The sequence below is a fragment of the Neodiprion pinetum genome, chromosome 6, assembly GCF_021155775.2.
Source record: "Neodiprion pinetum isolate iyNeoPine1 chromosome 6, iyNeoPine1.2, whole genome shotgun sequence".
In the NCBI taxonomy this organism is placed as follows: Eukaryota; Metazoa; Arthropoda; class Insecta; order Hymenoptera; family Diprionidae; genus Neodiprion; species Neodiprion pinetum.
In genome coordinates, this window is record NC_060237.1 from 16650893 (window position 1) to 16665026 (window position 14134).

At 38.8% G+C, this 14134-nt stretch overlaps 1 long non-coding RNA gene across 1 annotated transcript; it reads left to right on the forward strand.

The window, feature by feature from the left end:
- The first annotated feature begins 207 nt into the window (after nt 1-207).
- LOC138191192 (uncharacterized) lies at nt 208-2418 on the forward strand. The gene is made up of 3 exons (XR_011177523.1): nt 208-349; nt 605-803; nt 2327-2418. It is a non-coding gene; the product is annotated as an uncharacterized lncRNA (long non-coding RNA).
- The last annotated feature ends 11716 nt before the right edge of the window (nt 2419-14134 follow it).

Consider the following 14134-nt stretch of genomic DNA (forward strand, 5'->3'; position numbering starts at 1 on the left):
AAATTATATTCATCTCGAGTGTTCGGAGATAAGAAAGATCAAAAACGGGCCAAGGATGTAAAAGGATCAGCACGAAAACAATAACTTTTAACGATTATATGAAATGTGCTTCATATCATAAAAATGTAATAATAAATCTATATTTACTATTGAGTCAAAAGCATAAAGTTTATACTGTGGAACAGTAGAAGCTAGCACTGAGCTGGAATGACGACAAGCGGATCGTATTCGACGACACGACCGACACGCTTCCGTGGGGCTACAGGCCGCTATAGGCCATGTAATTAAACTGGAGCTCAAGTTATGAGATATGCTTTAGCGTTGTAATTACTGCATCGTAGCGTACAGGGTATGATTTGAAATTGTACAGTGATGTATATAATATGTATGTATATTGTATATAGAGCGGTAACAAGGACGCGTATTTAATACATATAGGGTGTAAAATAAAAATATACTTATTACAAAAAAATAATATCATTTATTCAATTTATAATGTTACACGTCAGATTCATTTATCCAACTGTTGTTTGTAATGTCAAAACCTAACCATTTTACGTATAATTCTTTGCAACGCTTTTTGATAACCTTCTCCACAAGATAGATGTCCGGATGTTCAACATTAAGGAGCTCCTGTTCGTAGAAACCGCCAGCGACGAGTTGATTTCGATAGTCTGAGCTTATACATCATAGGATGGGTATTATCTACTTAGCTTATCGTGAATAGAGTGTAAACTTTCTCGAAGACGTTCTCGAATTTGCTGATTCGAACTTTGTCACCAGTTTTGAACTTCACCGGTTTGGTAAGTATCGCTCGAAGTTCTCCGTACGCTTGACGTAATATAATATTTGCATTTTCGTCTGCAACAGTGACATACAACGGTTTCATTCGTATGGTTCGGTTTTTGGTGTTGTTATAAGCCGATGCCAAATCAGATAAAATATCGAGCCACTTGAAGCTTCCTAGCGTACTGAATCGTTTCCACATTTTACGTTTCAGCGTACGATTAAAGCGTTCACAGATCGAAGCCCTCAAATTACTGTACGTGGAGTAAAGCTTGAGCATAGCGTGTCATAAGAGATTCAGATTTTGAGATGTAAAATACCGTTCCTCTGCCCACGTATAATTTTTTCGATACACGTCCTTGACCTAGCTCAGATTCCATCGCTTTTGTGACATCATCCCCGGACTTGCTCTTAATCGGTACAGCCCACACATACTTTGAAAAAATATCAATGACTATGAGCATATACTTGTTGCGTTTGTTTTGTCCAGCGTACACTGAAAAAAATTTCATTTGTTATAGTAACTAATAAAATTCAGTAAAACAGGTATCGTTAAAAAAGCTGTTTGAATATTGTTGGAATTACGAAAAACGAGGTACACGTAACCATTTTGCGCTTTTGTTGATGCTTTTTTGGTAATTGCAACGCAAATTCAGTTTTTTTCGGTTTACTGTACTTTTTTAGTTAAATAAGGCTTTAGCATCAATTTACTATTGCACAAGCATTAAATTTTCGCAACAGTTACAAGAAAATATAGTAACAGTATCATAATGAGAAAGAATAGTAACAGCTACTAGACTTTCTGGTAACAGCTACAAAACTAATTGTCATTCTGTACCTAGAACTATATTTTTCGGTTGTGGTTAAAAATGAAAATATTTAAGGGGTTAGGCCACTATAGAATTTTTGAAAGATCGATATTTTTTTCATGGTCCCTTAGGACCTCAAAAATGCTGTCCCAAAAGATTATATCCGGAAAAATCTTTAAGTACTCGGTTTTCGAATTTTAGTACAAGGCCGCCTGGTCTGCAGCGAGGTAGAGAGAAGATATTTTAGGGGACTAGAGCAGGTATACGGCAGATGTTATTGAAATCATTCGTTTTCTGACTAGTCTAGACAAGTTTAAATTTGTCAAACGACTGTTTCAGTCAGTTAGGCACAGCCAAGCATTTGAGAAGAACGCTAGTCGACAAACAATCGTTTCCTCGTTCTCATGTTACTTAAAACTTCAAACGCGTTTATCTCAAAACAGCATTTTTTAAAATGCATGCAAAATCACGGCCACAATTTTTATCCGATCGACTTCAAATCTTGACACAATCTTTGTAATTGCATTTCACACAGAAGTGCCTAAGGGTTTTTTGATTAGTTGAAAACTTTTCATTTTCTAAGCAATTTTATACGAAATTTTCCGAAAAAAATTAAGGTCTCAACTTCAAATGCGCACCATTTTTTTAAAAATCAATATTTTCAAAAAATCCTACGTCCTTCTCTAGATATTTAGATGTAAAATAACGAAATTTTTTTTATTTTGTTTAAGGTCCAAAAGTACGGATGTGATTTTGCATGCAGCGGAGTATAAAAAAAAACGTGCCACCGGAAACGAGCTGTGGACGGCCATCTTTTTGAAAGGATTAAAAAAGATTTTTTTTGATACTTGAAGACATGCATTTGATATACCTTTGATTACTTTTATGAATAAACTTTTCTTTTATATAGAAAAAAAATTGTTCAATATGCACATGATTTTATACCTGTTACTGTGGTAATATCCCTTAAGGATTGAGCGATAACCGGAATAAAAATTTTTTCTCAATGTACGGCATCATATCAGCAAGATCTGCCTGCCAGGTCTCGTCGTTACCGCGCACGTCTACACGTCGACGCGGGTAATTCCAGCGTGCAGGCTTATGCAATTCCGTCACCAGCGCTAGCTTTTCCTAGTTCATATTCCAATGCTTTTAGTCTGGCGTCCAATTTGGAAATGATTTCTGCGTTTCGAATCGAAAGGACTTTGCCTGCTCTGAAATCTTCGTAGAAAGTATCGAAAGCTTTAATCATTTGATCGAGGTTGTCGATTTGTTTCTGCAGCAAGTTGAATTTCGTCTTAAGATTTTTAAAGTTACATTGTTTGGCTCTACGGGATCTGCGAAATTGCACAGTCTTTTGTTCTGTATATCGTAATGCCCGTCCGCTGTTATTTGAAACCTGACGCCTTTGCCTGATGTAGGAATATTGAGCAGCTCTGCAATTAGATGCTTGAATTTGGCGTTCTGAGCGTTTCGGATAGGCTCGCTGGCTATAGTATTTTCTGTGAGCATTTGTTGCGAGAAGGATATGTCGTTGCGGGTAACGTGAGCGCTGTTGGGATTTTTTTAAACAGCAACTCCAGTAGTCCCTGAGTTTTCAGATAGAACGTACGGCCTAGATGCGAATGAAACCGCGCTCGAAGCTTATCTGTGAGTCACCAACCATCAGCCCGGCAGTAGAAAGGCTCCGTACCCTGTACACGGTATCCAACTCGTGCTGTCTTTGTTTATCGTTGAGCATCTCAAGATATTCATTTTCTCATCTCACCGACGACTCTAATAGTTTGATCCTCTTCCTCTGCAGTTGCAAAAGAATCCTCTCGCGCTCGGATTCCATTTCATTCTTCGGCTCATCCTTCGTTTCAGTTTTGATTTCTTCCTTTGTCTCTTCCTTGATAGGTTTCGAGCCTCGAGAAACATTGACTAATTCCTGCAGCGGGATTACCACAGGTTTAACCCTTATGTGCGCACCCGGGGTACCCGGGTACCCACCTCCAGTTTCAATTACTGTTTAAGTTCAGATGTGAGCAGAATCATTATAAATCGATTTACTTAATTGAGTAAACATAATCAAAAAGTAATTAAGCTATATTTACATTTAAAAGTAGCGTGTAGTTGCCACAAAGAGAGATTGAAGGAGGGAATCTCGAGTGCTCCACAGTCAACTATTGGCTTTATCGAGCAGCAGATATTCCAATTAACATTAACATTGATTTACAGATGAATATATCAAATCACATATAAAATTTTTCTCTAGTGGGTACTCGGGTACCCTGGGTGCCCCCTAGGACTAACCGTACTTCAAGTTAATTTTTTTATTGCAAAAAATTTTTTTCTTGAAATATAGCTATGGGAATCTCTTCGTAAAGAGTTAAATTTCATAGATCCGGAGGCTCAGATCGAAAAAAAAAATTTTCAAATTTACAAGCAAGGATGTGACGAGGTGAGTACCCGGGTGCGCACATAAAGGTTAAAGACATCCTTCACTGTTTCCTGCAGCGACTCTTTTCCCGTCTTAAGGTGTTGCAACTAATGCAGCTACGACCAAGGGTGAAGGAGTAGAAAATGAATACACAAAATGAATTTGATTTGGGTTTATTCAAGGTGCCATAGAAATCGAACTATATACAGAGTTGTTGTGGTACAAGAGTAACTGACGACACTCATATCACGACTGACCTAATTCCTCAGCTCATTCTTACACCTCTATAACACACTCACACACATACATGCATACATTATACAAAGCATAATATCGCTTGTAACATGAGGATTCTATGCTTACGACGAATTTCATTACTCGCTTGAGCAATATGACGCAAGACTTCATTTTTGCCATAATTAGCTCTGCAACGCTACTGATTCGTTTCCTTCGATGATCGTCTATTTTATTCCTTTGTCATGTTTATGAAATTGTCAAATCCCTTCATATACCGACCATGATTGAGCTCTATCCTTATCGATCACTACGAACCTATATTTGCCACCGTGCCAGCATGCCGTACACAAGTCTTTAAAACTGTGTATCCCTGCTAAAAAAATCCGACAGAAATTGTCGGATTTGTATCGGATTCGACACAGATCAGACACAATTTCCGAAGTGATCCGGACAGCGCTAGACAAGGATAGAAGATCGTGTACGGATCACTGATATATATATACACTGGATTGGATTAAGCGTGGTGCCGTCACGCCAATTAAACGGTAGCCATTTTGTACAGATTTTTGTCACTTCAGATATATATAAATATATACGTGATATATGTATGTGTGTTTAATCGATTGTGATGGAAAATTACAGTAACAATTATTGAGTTAACAATGAGTACCTGCGTTTTTTGCAAAACAAAGCAATCAAAATATTGTGGGCGATCATTTCACAAGTGAGTATACAACGCTGAAGCGTTCTGCAAATGATAACTTGCAGAGGTTATGTCAGCATACGAAGTATTTACTAATTATATTTAACGAGTATTATAACGTACGAATCGTGTCAGTAAAAATTCACAATATTTGAATTATGAACCGATCTTATTATAATTGAAATTGAAAACTCGGGTATTATTGACTCAGGGATTAAATTATAATTCGATGTGTAGATTTCCCGTGAAAGATGTGTTCCGCCTTCAGCAGTGGTTAAAAGAAATGAAGAGGAAGGACTGGAAGCCAAACCGAAATAGCACATTGTGTTCAGCTCATTTTACAAATGACTGCTTTGATAGGACAGGATTCCTAATTACATTGAAAAAGAACAGTGTACCAGCTATATTTGACAACCCAAAATCAGAGTGTTCATCTTGTCACCGATTAAGGGAATATGGACGTGGCTATTCATTCTTCAAGTAAGTACCGTTACTAAATGCAACATAACGTGTGAATTAATGAATTTAAACTTTGCTTGTTATGTAGGTTCCCATTGGACGAACCTGATATTATGAAGCAGTGGATCGCAAATATAAACATTGGACCGTGGTCTCCATCAAGTGATAGCTTTCTGTGTTCCGACCACTTTGAACCCTCTTGCTTTCAGAAGAAAAGCAAAAATTGTATAACTTTACGAAAAGGCAGTATCCCAACGTTATTTGGTAAGATCTGAAACTATTAATCCCTTTTAGGTCAGAGAAAACTCAGTGTGCATAAAGACACGTTGATGTGATGCACTATTGCGTCAATGCCGTCGAAGCGGTTAATTACCTACAGATTATAAAGTGCTCTGTTACAAAAAAATCGTGTGTGACACATTTCTGTGTATTTCCATTGTCGTTATTTATTAGTAACTTATCTGTAGGTGAAAACTTGCAGCAGACCGAATTTCAGAATGAATCCGATCGGCCCACCACAGTGAATGTAACCAAATTACATGATCTTGATGAGCCATTGTCTACCACAGTAAATACAACCGAAGTACATGATGTTAATAAGCTATTGATTTCAGGTAATTGTATTATTCTGAAATGTTGTTAGGTTTACCGATGTCTTTTGTCTTCTGTTCAGTAAAATTGAATCCAAGATTTTATTGTCTCCGTAGATGTAACAGACCAGAATGCCAATGCCATTGTCTCCGTAGATGTAACAGAGCAAAACGCCAACGCCATAGAAACTGATAGTGATCGTCTCAGTTTGAGTACTAACCTCCTCAGCTCAAGTAATAGTATGTGAAAATATTACTTAGTATACCACTTGTTACAGAACTATGGAGGAAATACGAATCTTAATTCAATTCAAAAATTATTTTTAGATGACTCTAGGGATAACCTGAGTACTAAGTTGACACCAACAAGCGTATGCATTGGTACGCCGAGAAGTTCGAAGGCAGTCTCACATGATCATCGCTACACACATAGTCCGAGGACCACTATAAAGAAACTGTTTCAAACCAGGGCCATTCTGCATGTGAAAAAAAAACTTATAAAAGCACAAAGAGAATACATAGGTCGCTTAAAAAGACGAGTAACATCTTTGCAAGATATCATTACCGAACTTCGAAATGAAAGGTTGGTATCTGAAAATGCATTGAGTTCCTTGGAATCAATACCGGACGAAGGTGTTTCGGAACTAATTGAACGTGCTGCTAAAAATGGTAAAGCACGTATTACAAGAAAAAAGTATCCGCCTGCACTTCGTTCTTTTGCTTTGACACTCCATTTCTATTCGGCAAAAGCTTATAATTTTGTGAGAAATAAATTTAATTTAGCTCTGCCTGATCCTCGTGTGTTACGATACTGGTATCAAAGCATTGACTGTGAACCTGGCTTTACGGCAGAAAGTTTTGCTACTTTAAAAACAAGAGTAGAGAGTGAAAGAACTAATAACAAAGACGTATTCTGTGGTCTGATACTCGATGAAATGGGAATAAAAAAAGGAATTCAGCGAAACAGAGATGGGACTATTAGAGGTCATGTTAATTTTGGTACTACTTTGGAGTCCAATGTTAATCTGATAAAAGAAGCCAAAAATGTCCTTGTTTTGTTGGTAGTTGCTATTAATAATCGTTGGAAATTACCAATTGGATATTTTCTCCTGAATGGTATCGGATCTGAAGCATTGTACACTTTGGTCACTGATGCATTGATAAAATTGCATGAAATTAACGTTCACGTTGTATCCCTAACTTTTGATGGGCCTAGTGAACACTTTGCCTTGGTGCGATTGTTAGGTGCTAATTTCAAAATGTCTGATCCGCAGCCTTCCTTTCCACACCCCATAACTGAACATCGGATACACGTAATTTTTGACGCTTGTCATATGCTTAAGTTGATCAGAAATTGCTTGGGTGACTTTAAAATTCTATACGATGAAGCTGGGAATAAAATCGAGTGGAGATTTATCGCAGAGCTTGCGCATTTACAAGAGATTGAGGGCTTGAGAGCAGGTAACAAATTGCGACTCAGTCATATACAGTACTCTAAAATGAAAATGAAAGTAAGATTAGCTGCTCAAACGTTAAGTCAAAGTGTAGCTGATTCTTTGGAATTTTGTTTACATCTCGGGTTACCCGAATTTGAAGATTGTGAGGCTACTATACAGTTTATACGGTGTGTGGACATACTGTTCGACTTTTTGAACTCTAGACATCCTTTTGCCAAAGGCTATAAAGCTCCACTTAATAGAAGCAATGAACATTTATGGCGTCCACGAATTCTGGAAATTCTTTATTACATTTCAAAGGTGAGAGATCCAGAGGGTAAACTGATGCAGGATAGTCGGAGGAAAACAGGGTTTGTAGGAATGTATACAGCAGCTCATTCTGTTATTAATATCTTTGATACATATGTATCTCCCAAAGATGCACAGATAAACTACCTCCTCACTTACAAGCTTAGTCAGGACCATTTGGAACTTTTCTTCTGCGCAATTAGGGCATGTGGTCGTTGGTGCCCAAATCCAACCTGCTCGCAGTTTGTATCGGCATATAAACGCTTATTGACCCGCCACGAGATCGAGGCTTCAAATGGTAATTCCGCATCTATGGATAATACTGGAATTCTAACAGTTTCTTCGGGTCATAAAAAAAAAAAAAAATTGTCGACCGGTACGATTCACGATTATACGATGAGATGGATGTCATAAGGATATGCAAAAAGTACGACTTACATGATAGTTTAGGGACTGATGAGAACATTGACGATAATTTTTTATATTCTCAGCATATGCTGCCGGAAAACTTGAGCGACTTCTCGGCAAATGCAATTTCATATACTTGCGGTTATGTGGTTAGGAAAATACTGAAGCGCCTAAAGTGTAATGATTGTCGATTGGCTCTCCTATATGATATAACCGGAGATACCAATCAAACTGTGTCCACAAGCTTAAAACTTCTGATCATTAAGAATAGGGGAGGCCTTGCCGTACCGAGCGAATCAGTGATCAACATTGCCTCTGTTGCTGAAAAAATGTTCAGGCATGCTGTAAATTGCAATCAAGGTCTCCCTCCAGTAGAGCCTCAGTTTCCAGGTATTTTGTGTTTGCAGATTTTAAAAAGTCTTTTACAGAATCCGTTGGAAAATGTAATATTTAGTGAGCTAGATGCTCACATTTTCGACGATGCGCCAGATGAGCTTTCTAATCACGTATATCAACTCACAAAATCTGTCATCAAAGAGTATATCGAATTACGAATGTTTGCTTTAACCAAGATTGCTACTTTGCGACAAACAGGATTGAATATACGGCATTACACAAATCGGCAACTCGTATGGGCCAATCAATAACCATTTATATCCCCTGACGAGATCCAATATGTCACCTACACATTTGTACCTGATTTGCATGCTCAGATATGTACATCTTTTTTATTTTCTTTTGATTGTGCTTGTAACTTTTTCTTCATGTGAATGGATTGTAGATTGATACTACTAATTATATTACGGTTGTGGTTTATCGCACGCAACTCTATAAAAATCCCTTAACATTTGCAAGGAATGTTTTATTCTCCATATTTTTGAATAAAGTTTTTACTCACCCAATTCGATATAATTTAATTCAAAACTTTTTTTACATGTCTTAAGCTCCACTTTGATGCCAATGGATGGTAAATGGATTCCCTAACGGTTGAATTAGTGTTATACAAATTTTTGAATAATCCGTATGGAATTCAGCCCACCGTAGGATAAAGGACAATGGACGGATACTTTTCAGAATTGAGGACTTCTTTTGAACATAAAGAAAAATCACGCTTAAATACAAGTTTTTCGTCATATTATTTAATGATCTTTTACATCATATAATTGTAAATAATAATATACTTTCGAAAAAATGATTTGTTTTCCATTTAATGTATCAAACATTATTTTACTCGTCAAAAACTTTTTTGTGTGACGAATATATCGTTAGATTTAAATAGCATATATTACGCAGTTCAAATCTAGCGCGCATTCTGTGACAACTTTCTGTACAAGATGGCGGAAATTCAATTGTTCAATTGGACGCACGAGCTTACACGTAGAGTATACGGTAATATCCAATCCAGTGTATATATATATCAGTGGTACGGATCCTAGTCGGGACTGTCGTGAACGAAGTCGGTACGCAGCTCGATGACCGAAATTTGTCAAAGTCCAAATTATCGAGTCTGTCGGAACGTGTCCGGTTTCCATTCCCGCGTCCCGAATATTTTCAAGCTTTTAGTCCAGATCGTCGAGTTTGTCGGAACGTGTCTGGTTTCCATTCCCGCGTCTCGATTATTTTCAAGTTTTTAGTCCAGATCGTCGAGTCCGTCGGAACGTGTCCAGTTTCTGTTTCCGCGTCTCGACAACTAAATTTTTTCATGTCCGAATTATCGAGTCTGTCGGAACGTGTCCGGTTTCTGTTTCCGCGTCTCGACGACTACATTTTTCCAAGTCCGAATTATCGAGTCTGTCGCAACGTATCAGTGGGTGTAACGTGGATTGAGGGAATCGGTCGTTTATTAACACACATCATTATTAAACGAATCAGATCATACGTTTATTATCGTTATACTAGGCTTGTTACAATAAGTATCGGTGTCATTCATTAAACCTACATATTTCTATGCACAAGAACCAAGTGGTATATTATAATGTTTTAAGAAACAATAAACAACAGTCAATATATAACGACACCGCACACACTCCTGTCGCCAATACCAAACGTAAACGTATACACGCTGGAATCGTCTGTGCGAATGCCTTTGTCAGCAGCTGCCTCCTTCGAATCAATTGTAACCGTCCGCACGAATTTTTACTTTCACTTCGCTTTGTTTGCGCTGTATGGACGCGCCGACGTACCGCTCAACCGTCATTTTGTGCCTTTACCGGGAGTGGTACATACGAGCTGCAGGCTCTCTGGTCACGGTACGCAAGTAGCCCGTTTGAGGCGCGGTGATCGAAACACAAGCGGCTGCGTCTAGACATACTTAGCGTCGTGCGTCGGCGGTAGTGGCCGGTTACATACAGTGGTGATTTTGCAGAAAATTGCGAGTGTTTGTAGAAAAACTTGATCAATCGTTCTGTAAACCGGCGCGGGCGGGTTATTTACGGTGTATTTGTCATGCTGGCAGCACGCCGGCCGTTGCAAAGGCTTATTTTAGTTTAATGTGAAATGTTGCAAATCATATGGTAATCGAAAGACAGCTGATAATGATATTGGAGAAATATATTATGTTATTGTACTTCTAATCAGATCTTTATAATTACGTTCAGTATTAATATCCGTACAAATTAACCTTATATGAAGTTTTATATACTAATATTTTTACCTAAGTGTTGAAAGATGAATGTTTCACATTTCTTTGTAACGATTCGGAGAAAGTTTTATGTTGTTTTGTTAGATATATGCGTGACTTCATATATAATATTGTATTAAGCAATTTTGAGTCGAAATGTTATAGACCTTCGGTGTTTGCAGTAATTAGACTGATGTAGTACTGTTGTCATTAAGACTGATATGTGCAAAGATTATTGTGCAGCTGTATCGACATCGGGGAATGTGTAATTTTAATAAATATTTTGTATACCTGTTACGCCAATCATGTATATCGTGCGCAATATTATAACCTACTTGTATACCATATCCCACCCCATTTCCAGATTCGCACCGGATACAATCCGAATGCGGGGCGGTAACGTACTCGGTAGAACCGGGTAGGATACGACCACGTAGGTATACCGCCGTATCCCGTACACGATCCGACAAGAATCACTGGCACACGATCCGGATGCGTGACTTTCACGAACAGAATCCGACACAATCCCGCACGAAATAAATTCCTGACATATTCCGTATACGGTCCGACAGGAATCGCGGTACACGTTCCGGATGCGTGACTTTCACGAACAGAATCCGACACAATCCTGGGCGAAATAAATTCCTGACATATTCCGGAGACTTCCGAACAGAGACCGCCAGAAGCCGAAGGATAAAAAAAAAAACACCAGTACGACACGGGTTGTACACAAAAGGGGAATAGAATTCAGCCACAAACGTCGCACATAATCCGACAGCGAGATTTGTGTCGGATATTTTTTACAGAGATACGACATATCGGTGTTTATATGATCGTTGCACACGTGCCTTAGGTTCATTTCGCCTTGTTTGAATAAGGCCAGCAAGTTGGTGTTGTCGCACACGAGATGCTTTGAGATTCGAGCGTACGTCTGACAACGATAGAAACAGTCTACGTTATGATGTTTACCCAAACAAAAGTACATGCGCGTATGTTGTCCTGCTTCTTGCACGTTCGTCATCGAATATCATGATCAAGCTAGGTTGCGTCTCGTTCGATGCAATGACGTGCTCATGCTCGTTAAAGGGGAAGTACGCAACATCGTCGACACTTTCGAGCACTTGATTCAAAAACTTGTATTTCGGTTGATTGAGAGATTTTGAGTGAACGTACAAGTTTTCAAACCTCAAACCGTTTGGATGCGTTGGTTTTACCACAGTTAAATGGTCCGCAGATTACCGCACGTACACTACTCGGTAACAGTTCACCATGGCGTTTTTTTCCGTCTTGTATATTGCTGCGTAAATTTGTCACAGTCCACCACGGGCAGCTTGATCAATTGTGTCTCGAACCTCATCTCGAACGTGACTGGCTGGATTTTCTATAAATGCATCATTTATAAAAACTTTCCCTCGTACCTTAGTCAATAACGCCATCTGCCGTTTGTTCGAAGATGGGCGGTACGAACTAAATGCTGTAGAGATTGATAAATGCAAAAACGTTGGTCTGACCAGCCTGCTGAAGGGCTTTGCTTCACCGCACCCTGGTCAGAGTTGGCTTATGGAAAATGTTGAATGTCTCGATGTTCAGGAAACGAAAAAATTAACTGATGCCGATGGCAACTTCGATGTATTCCCTTGAGCATGATATTGGGCTTCACTGAAGACTATCGTAGGATCATCGTTAACGCGAAACGAGCTGATTCTTACAAGATCAAAAACTAATTTAAACGTCATCGTTCAAAATCAAGACAAAGACTAAGAATCGTAATCGATCGAGTGAAATGGTTAGTACCGTATGTGAAGATCTCGGATCAACGAAAAATCGCACTGTTGAATTTCATCGAGAGAAATACGCCTGTCTCCATGAGTTTCCGCAATTGGGAATTATGCGAATATCCTTTGCTACAGGCAAACACGAAACACATTTGGAGAAACCGCGATTTGTCATGCTCGGTTTGCAAACGAATCGAAAACAGCCGGCAAAAACGCAAATCATCTTGATTACTGCAGTAACATTACTGACGTCAAGCTGTTTTTGAATTCCGAGTGTTATTCATACGATAACCTGAACTTGAAAATGAGTCACGATCGCGTCGCATTGCTGCACGCGATGTACGCAAACTTTCAAGCCACCTATTACGGTAAAAGACCCGAGCCTTTGTTGACGAAGAGCGAATTTTTGCAGTACGAACCTTTAATATTCATCGACTGTTCGAAACAAAACAAGGCTCTGAAATCTGGACCAGTAGATATTCGTATCGAATTTGAGGCTAAAAATAACTTTCCTACTGCTACATCTGCCTACTGCTTGATTTTACATGATCGTATAATTAAATATAAACCGCTGAGTGGTAGGGTGAGGAAATTGATATAAAAACGTTGAAAGTTGCAATAGTCGATTCAGTATTTTTCTCTATGGAATTCATAGTCGACGTGCAAGGATTCAGGAGATCAGATCCCGGTTTTCCACCAAAAGAGTTGGCAGTCGTATCACTCGATGAAGATACCAAACCGTCAATTTTTCTTTTCGAACCTCCGTATGATTGGAATTCTTTACTCGCTCCATTTAAAAGCGAAAATTTATGGCTGTCACGGAATTATCACGGACTATCCTGGGAAGGTGGTGATTTACCTTTTGAGCAGCTTGATTACACCATCGAATGCATGTCGTCGCGTGATGCTTCAGCAGTCTACATAAAAGGATCGGAGAAGAAAATTTGGCTGCCGAAAATCTAGGTGAAAAAGTTGAAGTCGTTGATTTGATGGATTTGGGTTGTCTATCATTGCAAAAATTGAACGAAATGTCAGATACTAATTCAAACTGTGCGCATCATGCTATATTGCGTCCAAACTGTGCAGCTCAAAACGTACGTATTGTTACTGCTAAATTTTTTGTTGAAATACGAAGGCCGATCGGTGTCTACTCGAACTGTTCTTCATTCTCATTGCCTAAAGCATGGTTACGATACCGTTGAGTTAGAAATATGTTCTTACACATACCATCATTATGAATTTCATGTAAAACTGTAATCCTAAGTTTTTTTCAATGAATAAAAATATTTTACATCAATATCAACCATTAATTCAGTCCCTCTTTACTGCCAGTTAAGAGTTAATTTCAAGCACTTCCGGATTTCAACATCGCACCGAAGTCCATTTCCCACAGGCCAATCAACGTCAAATCAAAACTCGTCGGACGATTCAGAGAATTGTTTGTCAGCCTAAATTCGTCCAAGGTCGAAGCGGATCTTTCTCACGGCTCCCGAACCTTCCAGAATTCAACGTCGCACCGAAATCCTTTGCAACGTCTAAGGCTGCCGTCCCATGGTCCGGAATTTGTTCCGTCTCCACGA